Here is a 14,487-nt window from a genome sequence, read left to right as displayed (position 1 = left end):
TCAAACCAGCCCAACTTGGCACTGGTGCCACCATGGGTCTGGTCACCATCCTGCCTATTGTAGCTTTTCAGGAGCCAGCCGGTCACTCTCAGCCATAGGCCCCCAAACACAAACCTCGGCCCGTTTCCCTGGCAAACAAAAGTAAGCTGCCCCGCTTCTGCATGGCAGATTGCAGGAGCTACTTAGTACTATCAAATCAGCCCGACTTGGCACAGGTGCCACCTTGGATCTGGGAACCATCCTGTGTATCGTGGATTTTCAGGGGCCAGCCGGCCACTCTCAGCCATATGCCCCCAAAAACAAACCACGGACCTTTTCTCTGGCAAACAAAAATCAGCTGCCCCACTTCTGGATGGCAGATTGCAGGAGCCACTTGGGACTATCACACCAGCACAACATGGCACTGCTGCCACCTTGGATCTGGGAACAATCCTGCGTATCGTACATATTCAGGAACCAGCCGAACACTCCCAGCCACAGGCCCCCAAACACAAACAACGGCCCTTTACTCTGGCAAACAAAACTCAACTGCCCCTCTTCTGGATGGCAAATTGCAGGACGCACTTGGTACTACAAAAAGAGCCCGACTTGGCAGTGGTGCCACCTTGGCTCTGGGAACCATCCTGCGTATCGAGCATTTTAAGGAGCCAGCCGGCAATTCCCAGCCGTATGCCCCAAAAAGAAACCATGGACCTTTTCTCTGGCAAAAAAAACTCAGCTGTCCCGCTTCTGGATGGCAGATTGCAGGAGTTACTTTGAACCATACAACCAGCCTTACTTGGCACTGGTGCCACCTTGGATCTGGGAACCATCCTGCCTATCGTTGATTTTCAGGGGCCAGCCGGCCACTCTCAGCCATAGGCCCCCAAACACAAACCACAGCCCTTTTCTCTAGCAAACAAAATTCAACTGCCCCGCTTCTGGATGGCAAATTGCAGGAGCCACTGGGTACTACAAAAACAGCCTGACTTGGCACTGGTGCCACCTTGCGTCTGGTTACCATGCGGCGTATCGTGCATTTTAAGGAGCCAGGTGGCCACTCCCAGCCATATGCCCCCAAACACAACCCACGGCCCTTTTCTCTGGCAAACAAAACTCAGCTGCCCCGCTTCTGGATGGCAGATTGCAGGAGACACTTGGTACTATCAAACCAGCCCGACTTGGCACTGGTGCCACCTTGGGTCTGGGAACCATCCTGCGTATTGTGGATTGTCAGGAGACAGCCAACCACTCTCGGCCACAGAGCCCAATCAAAAACAAAGGTCCGTTTCCCTGGCAAAAAAAACTCAGCTGCCCCGCTTCTGGATGGGAGATTGCAGGAGGCACTTGACACTGTCAAACGAGCCCCACTTGGCACTGGTGCCACCTTGGGTCTGGGAACCATGCTGCGTATCGTGGATTTTCAGGAGCCAGCCGGCCACTGCCAGCCACAGGCCCCCAAACACAAACCACAGCCTTTTTCTCTGGCAAACAAAACTCAGCTGCCCCGCTTCTGGATGGCAGATTGCAGGAGCCACTTGGTACTATCAAACCAGCCGGACTTGGCACTGGTGCCACCTTGGGTCTGGGAACCATCCTGCCTATCGTGGATTTTAAGGAGCCAGCCGGCTACTCCCAGCCACAGGCCCCCAACAAAAACCACGGCCCTTTTTTCTCGCAAACAAAACTTAGCTGCCTCACTTCTGGATGGCAGATTGCAGGAGCCACTTGGTGTAATCAAACCAGCCCGACTTGGCACTGGTGCCACCTTGGGTCTGGGAACCATCCTGCGTATCGTGGATTCTAAGGAGCCAGCCGGCCACTCCCAGCCACAGGCCCCCAAACAAAATCAACGGCGCTGTTCCCTGGAAAACAAAACACGCCTGCCAACTTTTTGATGGAGTTTGCAGGAGCCACTTGGTACTATCAAACCAGCCCGACTTGGCACTGGTGCCACCTTGGGTCTGGGAACCATCCTGCGTATCGTGGATTCTAAGGAGCCAGCCGGCCACTCCTAGCCACAGGCCCCCAAACAAAAACCTAGGCCTATTTCTCTGGCAAACAAAAGTAAGCTGCCCTGCTTCTGGATGGCAGATTGCAGGAGACACTTGGTACTATCAAACCAGCCCAACTTGGCACTGGTGCCACCTTGGATCTGGGAACCATGCCCTGTATCGTGGATATTCAGGGGCCAGCCGGCCACTCTCAGCCATATGCCCCCAAAAACAAACCACGGACCTTTTCTCTGGCAAACAAAACTCAACTGCCCCACTTCTGGATGGCAGATTGCAGGAGCCACTTGGGACTATCACACCAGCACAACATGGCACTGCTGCCACCTTGGATCTGGGAACAATCCTGCGTATCGTACATATTCAGGAACCAGCCGAACACTCCCAGCCACAGGCCCCCAAACACAAACAACGGCCCTTTTCTCTGGCAAACAAAACTCAACTGCCCCTCTTCTGGATGGCAAATTGCAGGACGCACTTGGTACTACAAAAAGAGCCCGACTTGGCAGTGGTGCCACCTTGGCTCTGGGAACCATCCTGCGTATCGAGCATTTTAAGGAGCCAGCCGGCAATTCCCAGCCGTATGCCCCAAAAAGAAACCATGGACCTTTTCTCTGGCAAAAAAAACTCAGCTGTCCCGCTTCTGGATGGCAGATTGCAGGAGTTACTTTGAACCATACAACCAGCCTTACTTGGCACTGGTGCCACCTTGGATCTGGGAACCATCCTGCCTATCGTTGATTTTCAGGGGCCAGCCGGCCACTCTCAGCCATAGGCCCCCAAACACAAACCACAGCCCTTTTCTCTAGCAAACAAAATTCAACTGCCCCGCTTCTGGATGGCAAATTGCAGGAGCCACTGGGTACTACAAAAACAGCCTGACTTGGCACTGGTGCCACCTTGCGTCTGGTTACCATGCGGCGTATCGTGCATTTTAAGGAGCCAGGTGGCCACTCCCAGCCATATGCCCCCAAACACAACCCACGGCCCTTTTCTCTGGCAAACAAAACTCAGCTGCCCTGCTTCTGGATGGCAGATTGCAGGAGACACTTGGTACTATCAAACCAGCCCGACTTGGCACTGGTGCCACCTTGGGTCTGGGAACCATCCTGCGTATTGTGGATTGTCAGGAGACAGCCAACCACTCTCGGCCACAGAGCCCAATCAAAAACAAAGGTCCGTTTCCCTGGCAAAAAAAACTCAGCTGCCCCGCTTCTGGATGGGAGATTGCAGGAGGCACTTGACACTGTCAAACGAGCCCCACTTGGCACTGGTGCCACCTTGGGTCTGGGAACCATGCTGCGTATCGTGGATTTTCAGGAGCCAGCCGGCCACTGCCAGCCACAGGCCCCCAAACACAAACCACAGCCTTTTTCTCTGGCAAACAAAACTCAGCTGCCCCGCTTCTGGATGGCAGATTGCAGGAGCCACTTGGTACTATCAAACCAGCCCGACTTGGCACTGGTGCCACCTTGGGTCTGGGAACCATCCTGCCTATCGTGGATTTTAAGGAGCCAGCCGGCTACTCCCAGCCACAGGCCCCCAACAAAAACCACGGCCCTTTTTTCTCGCAAACAAAACTTAGCTGCCTCACTTCTGGATGGCAGATTGCAGGAGCCACTTGGTGTAATCAAACCAGCCCGACTTGGCACTGGTGCCACCTTGGGTCTGGGAACCATCCTGCGTATCGTGGATTCTAAGGAGCCAGCCGGCCACTCCCAGCCACAGGCCCCCAAACAAAATCAACGGCGCTGTTCCCTGGAAAACAAAACACGCCTGCCAACTTTTTGATGGAGTTTGCAGGAGCCACTTGGTACTATCAAACCAGCCCGACTTGGCACTGGTGCCACCTTGGGTCTGGGAACCATCCTGCGTATCGTGGATTCTAAGGAGCCAGCCGGCCACTCCTAGCCACAGGCCCCCAAACAAAAACCTAGGCCTATTTCTCTGGCAAACAAAAGTAAGCTGCCCTGCTTCTGGATGGCAGATTGCAGGAGACACTTGGTACTATCAAACCAGCCCAACTTGGCACTGGTGCCACCTTGGATCTGGGAACCATGCTCTGTATCGTGGATATTCAGGGGCCAGCCGGCCACTCTCAGCCATATGTCCCCAAACAGAAACCTCGGCCCGTTTCTCTGGCAAACAAAACTCAACTGCCCCTCTTCTGGATGGCAAATTGCAGGATGAACTTGATACTAAAACCGCAGGCCGACTTGGTAGTGGTGACACCTTGGGCCTGGGAACCATCATGCGTATCGAGCATTTTAAGGAGCCAGCCGGCCACTCCCAGCAATATGCCCCCAAAAACAATCCACGGAATTTTCCTCTGGCAAACAAAAATCAGCTGCCTCGCTTCTGGATGGCAGATTGCAGGAGCCACTTTGCACCATCAAACCAGCCCGACTTGGCACTGGTGCCACATTGCATCTGGGAACCATGCTGCCTAGCGTGGATTTTCAGGAGCCAGCCGGCCACTCTCAGCTATATGCCCCCAAACAAAACCCACGGCCCGTTTCCCTGGCAAACAAAATTAAGCTGCCCCGCTTCTGGATGGCAGATTGCAGGACGCACTTGGTACTATCAAACCAGCAAAACTTGGCACTGGTGCCACCTTGGGTCTGGGAACCATCCTGCGTATCGTGGGTTCAAAGGAGCCAGCCGGTCACTCCCAGCCACAGGCCCCCAAATACAAACAATGTCGCTTTTCCCTGGAAAACAAAACTCGCCTGCCAACTTTTTGATGGCAGATTGCAGGAGCCACTTGGTACTATCAAACCAGCCCAACTTGGCACTGGTGCCACCATGGGTCTGGTAACCATCCTGCCTATTGTAGCTTTCCAGGAGCCAGCCGGACACTCCCAGCCATAGGTCCCCAGTCACAAACCTCGGCCCGTTTCCCTGGCAAACAAAAGTAAGCTACCCCGCTTCTGGATGGCAGATTGCAGGAGCCACTTGGTACTATCAAACCAGCCCAACTTGGCACTGGTGCCACCTTGGGTCTGGGAACCATGCTGCGTAACACAGATTCTAAGGCGCCAGTCGGCCACTACGAGCCACAAGCCCCCAAACACAAACAACGGCGCTATTCTCTGGCAAACAAAACTCAACTGCCCCTCTTCTGGATGGCAAATTGCAGGACGCACTTGGTACTATAAAAACAGCCCGACTTGGCACTGGTGCCCCCTTGGGTCTGGGAACCATCCTGCGTATCGATCTTTTTAATGAGACAGCCGGCCACTCCCAGCCATATGCCCCCAAACACAACCCACGGCCCTTTTCTCTGGCAAACAAAACTCAACTGCACCGCTTCTGGATGGCAGATTGCAGGAGCCACTTGGTACTATCAAACCAGCCCGACTTGGCACTGGTGCCACCTTGGGTCTGGGAACCATCCTGCGTATTGTGGGTTGTCAGGAGCCAGCCGAACACTCTCGGCCACAGACCCCAATTAAAAACAACGGCCCGTTTCACAGGCAAACAAAACTCAGCTGCCCCGCTTCTGGATGGGAGATTGCAGGAGGCACTTGGTGTAATCAAACCAGCCCGACTTGGCACTGGTGCCACCTTGGGTCTGGGAACCATCCTGCGTATCGTGGATTCTAAGGAGCCAGCCGGCCACTCCTAGCCACAGGCCCCCAAACAAAAACCTAGGCCTATTTCTCTGGCAAACAAAAGTAAGCTGCCCTGCTTCTGGATGGCAGATTGCAGGAGACACTTGGTACTATCAAACCAGCCCGACTTGGCACTGGTGCCACCTTGGATCTGGGAACCATGCTCTGTATCGTGGATATTCAGGGGCCAGCCGGCCACTCTCAGCCATATGTCCCCAAACAGAAACCTCGGCCCGTTTCTCTCGCAAACAAAACTCAACTGCCCCTCTTCTGGATGGCAAATTGCAGGATGAACTTGATACTAAAACCGCAGGCCGACTTGGTAGTGGTGACACCTTGGGCCTGGGAACCATCATGCGTATCGAGCATTTTAAGGAGCCAGCCGGCCACTCCCAGCAATATGCCCCCAAAAACAATCCACGGAATTTTCCTCTGGCAAACAAAAATCAGCTGCCTCGCTTCTGGATGGCAGATTGCAGGAGCCACTTTGCACCATCAAACCAGCCCGACTTGGCACTGGTGCCACATTGCATCTGGGAACCATGCTGCCTAGCGTGGATTTTCAGGAGCCAGCCGGCCACTCTCAGCTATATGCCCCCAAACAAAACCCACGGCCCGTTTCCCTGGCAAACAAAATTAAGCTGCCCCGCTTCTGGATGGCAGATTGCAGGACGCACTTGGTACTATCAAACCAGCAAAACTTGGCACTGGTGCCACCTTGGGTCTGGGAACCATCCTGCGTATCGTGGGTTCAAAGGAGCCAGCCGGTCACTCCCAGCCACAGGCCCCCAAATACAAACAATGTCGCTTTTCCCTGGAAAACAAAACTCGCCTGCCAACTTTTTGATGGCAGATTGCAGGAGCCACTTGGTACTATCAAACCAGCCCAACTTGGCACTGGTGCCACCATGGGTCTGGTCACCATCCTGCCTATCGTAGCTTTCCAGGAGCCAGCCGGTCACTCCCAGCCATAGGTCCCCAGTCACAAACCTCGGCCCGTTTCCCTGGCAAACAAAAGTAAGCTACCCCGCTTCTGGATGGCAGATTGCATGAGCCACTTGGTACTATCAAACCAGCCCAACTTGGCACTGGTGCCACCTTGGGTCTGGGAACCATGCTGCGTAACACAGATTCTAAGGCGCCAGTCGGCCACTACGAGCCACAAGCCCCCAAACACAAACAACGGCGCTATTCTCTGGCAAACAAAACTCAACTGCCCCTCTTCTGGATGGCAAATTGCAGGACGCACTTGGTACTATAAAAACAGCCCGACTTGGCACTGGTGCCCTCTTGGGTCTGGGAACCATCCTGCGTATCGATCTTTTTAATGAGACAGCCGGCCACTCCCAGCCATATGCCCCCAAACACAACCCACGGCCCTTTTCTCTGGCAAACAAAACTCAACTGCACCGCTTCTGGATGGCAGATTGCAGGAGCCACTTGGTACTATCAAACCAGCCCGACTTGGCACTGGTGCCACCTTGGGTCTGGGAACCATCCTGCGTATTGTGGGTTATCAGGAGCCAGCCGAACACTCTCGGCCACAGACCCCAATTAAAAACAACGGCCCGTTTCACAGGCAAACAAAACTCAGCTGCCCCGCTTCTGGATGGGAGATTGCAGGAGCCACTGGGTACTATAAAACCAGCCCTACTTGGCACTGATGCCACCTTGGGTCTGGGAACCATGCTGCGTATCATGGATTTTCAGGAGCCAGCCGGCCACTGCCAGCCACAGGCCCCGAAACACAAAAAACAGCCTTTTTCTCTGGCAAACAAAATTCAGCTGCCCCGCTTCTGGATGGCAGATTGCAGGAACCACTTGGTACTAACAAACCAGCCCGACTTGGCACTGATGCCACCTTGGGTCTGGGAACCATCCTGCGTATCGTGGATTCTAAGGAGCCAGCTGGCCACTCCCAGCCACAGGCCCCAAAACACACACAACGGTGCTTTTCCCTGGAAAACAAAACTCGCCTGCCAAACTTTTGATGGCAGATTGCAGGAGCCACTTGGTATTATCAAACCAGCCCAACTTGGCACTGGTGCCACCATGGGTCTGGTCACCATCCTGCCTATCGTAGCTTTTCAGGAGCCAGCCAGCCACCCCCAGCCAGAGGCCCCCAGACAAATATTTCGGCCCGTTTCCCTGGCAAACAAAAGTAAGCTGCCCTGCTTCTGGATGGCAGATTGCAGGAGCCACTTGGTACCATCAAACCAGCCCAACTTGGCACTGGTGCCAACTCAGGTCTGGGAACCATGCTGCGTATCGTGGGTTCTAAGGAGCCAGCTGGCCACTCCCAGCCACAGGCACCCAAACACAAACAACGGCGCTTTTCCCTGGAAAACAAAACTCGCCTGCCAACTTTTTGATGGCAGATTGCAGGAGCCACTTGGTACTATCAAACCAGCCCAACTTGGCACTGGTGCCACCATGGGTCTGGTCACCATCCTGCCTATCGTAGCTTTTCAGGAGCCAGCCGGTCACTCCCAGCCATAGGCCCCCAGACACAAACCTCGGCCCGTTTCCCTGGCAAACAAAAGTAAGCTGCCCCGCTTCTGCATGGCAGATTGCAGGAGCTACTTAGTACTATCAAACCAGCCCGACTTGGCACTGGTGACACCTCTGGTCTGGGAACCATCCTGCCTATCGTGGATTTTCAGGGGCCAGCCGGCCACTCTCAGCCATATGCCCCAAAAACAAACCACGGCCCTTTTCTCTGGCAAACAAAACTCAACTGCCCCTCTTCTGGATGGCAAATTTTAGGACGCACTTTGTACTACGAAAACCGCCCGACGTGGCACTGGTGCCACCTTGTGTCAGGGAACCATCCTGCATATCGAGCTTTTTAAGGAGCCAGCCGGCCACGCCCAGCCATACACCCCCAAAAACAAACCACGGACCATATCTCTTGGAAACAAAAATCCGCTGCCCCGCGTCTGGATGGCAGATTGCAGGAGCCACTTTGCACCATCAAACTAGCCCGACTTGGCACTGGTGCCACCTTGGGTCTGGGAACAATCCTGCATATCGTGGATTCTAAGGAGCCAGCCGGCCACTCCCTGCCACAGGCCCCCAAACAAAAACAACGGCGCTTTTCCCTGGAAAACAAAATTCGCCTGCCAGCATTTTGATGGCAGATTGCAGGAGCCACTTGGTACGTTCAAATCATCCCAACTTGGCACTGGTGCCACTATGGGTCTGGGAACCATCCTGCCTATTGTAGCATTTCAGGAGCCAGCCGGTCACTCCCAGCCATAGGCCCCCAGACACAAACCTCGGACCGTTTCCCTGGCAAACAAAATTAAGCTGCCCCGATTCTGGATGGCAGATTGCAGGAGCCACTTGGTTGTGTCAAACCAGCCCGACTTGGCACTGGTGCCACCTTGGGTCTGGGAACCATCCTGCGTAACGTGGATTCTAAGCAGCCACCCGGCCACTCTGAGCCACAGGCCCCCAAACACAAACAACGGCGCTTTTCCCTGGAAAACAAAACTCGCCTGCCAACTTTTTGATGGCAGACTGCAGGAGCCACTTGGTACTATCAAACCAGCCCAACTTGGCACTGGTGCCACCTCTGGTCTGGGAACCATCCTGCCTATCGTAGCTTTTCAGGAGCCAGCCGGTCACTCCCAGCCATAGACCCCCAGACACAAACCTCGGCCCGTTTCCCTGGAAAACAAAAGTAAGTTACCCCGATTCTGGATGGCAGATTGCAGGAGCCACTTGGTACTATCAAATCAGCCCAACTTGGCACTGGTGCCACCATGGGTCTGGTAAACATCCTGCCTATCGTAGCTTTTCAGGAGCCAGCCGGTCACTCCCTGCCATAGGCCCCCGGACACAAACCTCGGCCCGTTTCCCTGGCAAACAAAAGTAAGCTGCCCCGCTTTTGGATGGCAGATTGCTGGATGCACTTGGTACTTACAAACCAGCCCGACTTGGCCCTGGTGCCACCTTGGCTCTGGGAACCATGCTGCGTAACGTAGATTCTACGAGGACAGGCGGCCACTCCCAGCCACAGGCCTCTAAACAAAAACAACGGCGCTTTTCCCTGGAAAACAAAACTCGCCTGCCAACTTCTTGATGGCAGATTGCAGGAGCCACTTGGTACTATCAAACCAGCCCAACTTGGCACTGGTGCCACCATGGGTCTGGTCACCATCCTGCCTATCGTAGCTTTTCAGGAGCCAGCCGCTCACTCCCAGCCATAGGCCCCCAGACAAATACCTCGGCACGTTTCCCTGGCAAACAAAAGTAGGCTGCCCCGCTTCTGGATGGCAAATTGCAGGACGCACTTGGTACTACGAAAACAGCCCGACTTGGCACTGATGCCACCTTGGGTCAGGGAACAATCCTGTGTATAGAGCTTTTTAAGGAGCCAGCCGGCCACGTCCAGTCATATACCCCCAAAAAAAAAACCACGGAACTTTTCTCCAGCAAACAAAAATCCGCTGCCCCGCGTCTGGATGGCAGATTGCAGGAGCTATTTAGTATTATCAAACCAGCCCGACTTGGCACTGGTGGCACCATGAGTCTGGTAACCATCCTGCCTATCGTAGCTTTTCAGTAGTCAGCCGGTCACTCCCAGCCATAGGGCCCCAGACAAATACCTCGGCCCGTTTCCCTGGGAAACAAAAGTAAGCTGTCCCGCTTCTGGATGGCAGATTGCAGGAGCCACTTGGTACTATCAAACCAGCCCAACTTGTTCCCAGACCCAAGGTGGCACCAGTGCCAAGTGGGGCTGGTTTGATGGTGCAACGTGGCTCCTGCAATCTGCCATCCAAAAGCGGGGCAGCTTACTTTTGTTTGCCAGGGAAACGGGCCGAGGTTTGTGTCTGGGGGTCTATGGCTGGGAGTGACCGGCTGGCTCCTGAAAAGCTACGATAGGCAGGATGGTGACCAGACCAGAGGTGGCACCAGTGCCAAGTTGGGCTGGTTTGATAGTACCAAGTGGCTCCTGCAATCTGCCATCAAAAAGTTGGCAGGCGAGTTTTGTTTTCCAGGGAAAAGCGCCGTAGTTTTTGTTTGGGGGCCTGTGGCTCAGAGTGGCCGGGTGGCTGCTTAGAACCCACGATACGCAGGATGGTTCCCAGACCCAAGGTGGCACCAGTGCCAAGTCGGGCTGGTTTGACACAACCAAGTGGCTCCTGCAATCTGCCATCCAGAATCGGGGCAGCTTAATTTTGTTTGCCAGGGAAACGGTCCGAGGTTTGTGTCTGGGGGCCTATGGCTGGGAGTGACCGGCTGGCTCCTGAAATGCTACAATAGGCAGGATGGTTCCCAGACCCATGGTGGCACCAGTGCCAAGTTGGGATGATTTGATAGTACCAAGTGGCTCCTGCAATCTGCCATCAAAATTTGGCAGGCGAATTTTGTTTTCCAGGGAAAAGCGCCGTTGTTTGTGTTTGGGGGCCTGTGGCTGGGAGTGGCCGGCTGGCTCCTTAGAATCCACGATATGCAGGATTGTTCCCAGACCCAAGGTGGCACCAGTGCCAAGTCGGGCTGGTTTGATGGTGCAAAGTGGCTCCTGCAATCTGCCATACAGACGCGGGGCAGCGGATTTTTGTTTCCAAGAGAAATGGTCCGTGGTTTGTTTTTGGGGGTTTATGGCTGGGCGTGGCCGGCTGGCTCCTTAAAAAGCTCGATATGCAGGATGGTTCCCTGACACAAGGTGGCACCAGTGCCACGTCGGGCGGTTTTCGTAGTACAAAGTGCGTCCTAAAATTTGCCATCCAGAAGAGGGGCAGTTGAGTTTTGTTTGCCAGAGAAAAGGGCCGTGGTTTGTTTTTGGGGGCATATGGCTGAGAGTGGCCGGCTGGCTCCTGAAAAGCTACGATAGGCAGGATGTTTACCAGACCCATGGTGGCACCAGTGCCAAGTTGGGCTGATTTGATAGTACCAAGTGGCTCCTGCAATCTGCCATCCAGAATCGGGGTAGCTTACTTTTGTTTTCCAGGGAAACGGGCCGAGGTTTGTGTCTGGGGGTCTATGGTTGGGAGTGGCCGGCTGGCTCCTTAGAAACCACGATACGCAGCATGGTTCCCAGACAAGAGGTGCCACCAGTGCCAAGTTGGGCTGGTTTGATACTACCAAGTGGTTCCTGCAATCTGCCATCCAGAAGCGGGGCAGCTTACTTTTGTTTGCCAGGGAAACGGATCGTTGTTTGTGTTTGGGGGCCTATGGCTGGGACTGACCGGCTGGCTCCATAAAATCCACGATAAGCAGCATGGTTCCCAGACCAGAGGTGGCACCAGTGCCAAGTCGGGCTGGTTTGATAGTACCAAGTGGCTCCTGCAATCTGCCATCCAGAAGCGGGGCAGCTTACTTTTGTTTGCCAGGGAAACGGGCCGAGGTTTGTGTCTCGGGGCCTATGGCAGGCAGTGACCGGCTGGCTCCTGAAAGCTACGATAGGCAGGATGGTGACCAGACCCATGGTGGCACCAGTGCCAAGTTGGGCTGGTTTGATAGTACCAAGTGGCTCCTGCAATCTGCCATCAAGAAGTTGGCAGGCGAGTTTTGTTTTCCAGGGAAAAGCGCCGTTGTTTGTGTTTGGGTGCCTGTGGTTGGGAGTGGCCGGCTGGCTCCTTAGAAACCACGATACGCAGGATGGTTCCCAGACCAGAGGTGGCACCAGTGCCAAGTCGGGCTGGTTTGATAGTACCAAGTGGCTCCTGCAATCTGCCATCCAGAAGCGGGGCAGCTTACTTTTGTTTGCCACGGAAACGGGCCGTTGTTTGTGTTTGGGGGCCTGTGGCTGGGAGTGGCCGACTGGCTCCTTAGAATCCACGATACGCAGGATGGTTCCCAGACCAGAGGTGGCACCAGTGCCAAGTCGGGCTGGTTTGATAGTACCAAGTGGCTCCTGCAATCTGCCATCCAGAAGCGGGGCAGCTTAATTTTCTTTGCCAGGGAAACGGGCCGAGCTTTGTGTCTGGGGGCCTATGGCTGGGAGTGACCGGCTGGCTCCTGAAAAGTTACGATAGGAAGGATGGTGGCCAGACCCATGGTGGCGCCAGTGCCAAGTTGGGCTGATTTGATAGTACCAAGTGGCTCCTGCAATCTGCCATCAAAACGTTGGTAGGCGAGTTTTGTTTTCCAGGGAAAAGCGCCGTTGTTTGTGTTTGGGGGCCTGTGGCTGGGAGTGGCCGGCTGGCTCCTTAGAATCCACGATACGCAGGATGGTTCCCAGACTTGTCGTGGCACCAGTGCCAAGTCGGGCTGGTTTGATAGTACCAAGTGGATCCTGCAATCTGCCATCCAGAAGCGGGGCAGCTTACTTTTGTTTGCCAGGGAAACGGGCCGAGGTTTTTGTCTGGGGGCCTATGGCTGGGAGTGACCGGCTGGCTCCTGAAAAGCTACGATAGGCAGGATGGTGACCAGACCCATGGTGGCAGCAGTGCCAAGTTGGGCTGGTTTGATAGTACCAAGTGGCTCCTGCAATCTGCCATCAAAAAGTTGGCAGGCGAGTTTTGTTTTCCAGGGAAAAGCGCCGTTGTTTGTGTTTGGGTGCCTGTGGTGGGAGTGGCCGGCTGGCTCTTTAGAATCCACGATACGCAGGATGGTTCCCAGACCAGTGGTGGCACCAGTGCCAAGTCGGGCGGGTTTGATAGTAACAAGTGCGTCCTACAATCTGCCATCCAGAAGCAGGGCAGCTTACTTTTGTTTTCCAGGGAAACGGGCCGAGGTTTTTGTCTGGGGGCCTATGGCTGGGAGTGACCGGCTGGCTCCTGAAAAGCTACGATAGGCAGGATGGTGACCAGACCCATGGCGGCACCAGTGCCAAGTTGGGCTGGTTTGATAGTACCAAGTGGCTCCTGCAATCTTCCATGATCACGTGGAGAAATACTTTCTGGTTTCAGCCTCTTGCTCTTTCTTCTCTCCCTCAACTTCTCTATCACCTCTCATCTGGTTCACATGCGCTGTCTTCAAGGTCCACAGGCTACTTTTCACAGAATCTTCTGGCCTGATGAAGTAAGAATGATGAATAGAACAGAGCTGGGATCTATTTTCCAGTTTGGATAAAATGCATTCTGCACACAAATCCAAGGAGAACGGGCTGCCCCGATGCCCAGAAAATCTTTCACTCCTGCTAGTGTTCTACGTCAACCGCAACTTAGTCTGAAAGAAAAGCTTTTTCTCTGAGAGCATCTGAGAGGTTTGCATGAAGCACTGATATCTGACATATGCAATTTTGAATAGGAGAGGAAAAAGAAAATGGCAAGGAGTTTTTAATTTTAGTGGTTTCAATTTTAATTTCCGTGCACTTTTTCAAAACTTGTCAGCTCAAATGCCCATCAACATCTTTTAGTCATCTGTAAGTCAGTATTCATATAAAATGTGCTTCAAATCCAAAGAATTTCAAATTTGCACTCCAAGCTTCTATGCCTAGATTTATGATTTCCTACACATATTAGATGAAAGGAAGGCCTTTTTTACTGTGGGAGTGCTGGAACACTGGAACAGGTTGCCCAGAGAAGTTGTGGGTGTCCCATCCCTGAAAGTATTCAAGGTCACCCTGGACGGGGCTTGGAGCAGCAACAAAGGAGAAGCTTGATGGTAGAGAAACAAAGTTGGACTATAGAAGAAACTCGGATTGAAGTATAGGATCAAGTTTTCTCTCAGCTCTTGGGGTAAATTCAAAGTTGTACAAAATGACATTTATCTGTGCTATTCACTACTGTAACAGAAAGTTTCATGAAAACTGTACAGAAGATAGTAAATTTTAAAAGAGATAAGAATTACAGCATAAAATCCATGGGATAGGTTACAACATGAGACACTCTCTAAGAGAAAATCTCTGTGTTTCAGCACTTCATCGGGGTAAGATTTCATGAAGTGCCAAAGAAGGCGGCAAAATATCATTCGGGACATTATTTACT

The sequence above is a fragment of the Melospiza melodia genome, chromosome 1 (genome assembly GCF_035770615.1).
Source record: "Melospiza melodia melodia isolate bMelMel2 chromosome 1, bMelMel2.pri, whole genome shotgun sequence".
Lineage (NCBI taxonomy): Eukaryota > Metazoa > Chordata > Aves > Passeriformes > Passerellidae > Melospiza > Melospiza melodia.
This window is presented reverse-complemented; position numbering follows the sequence as displayed.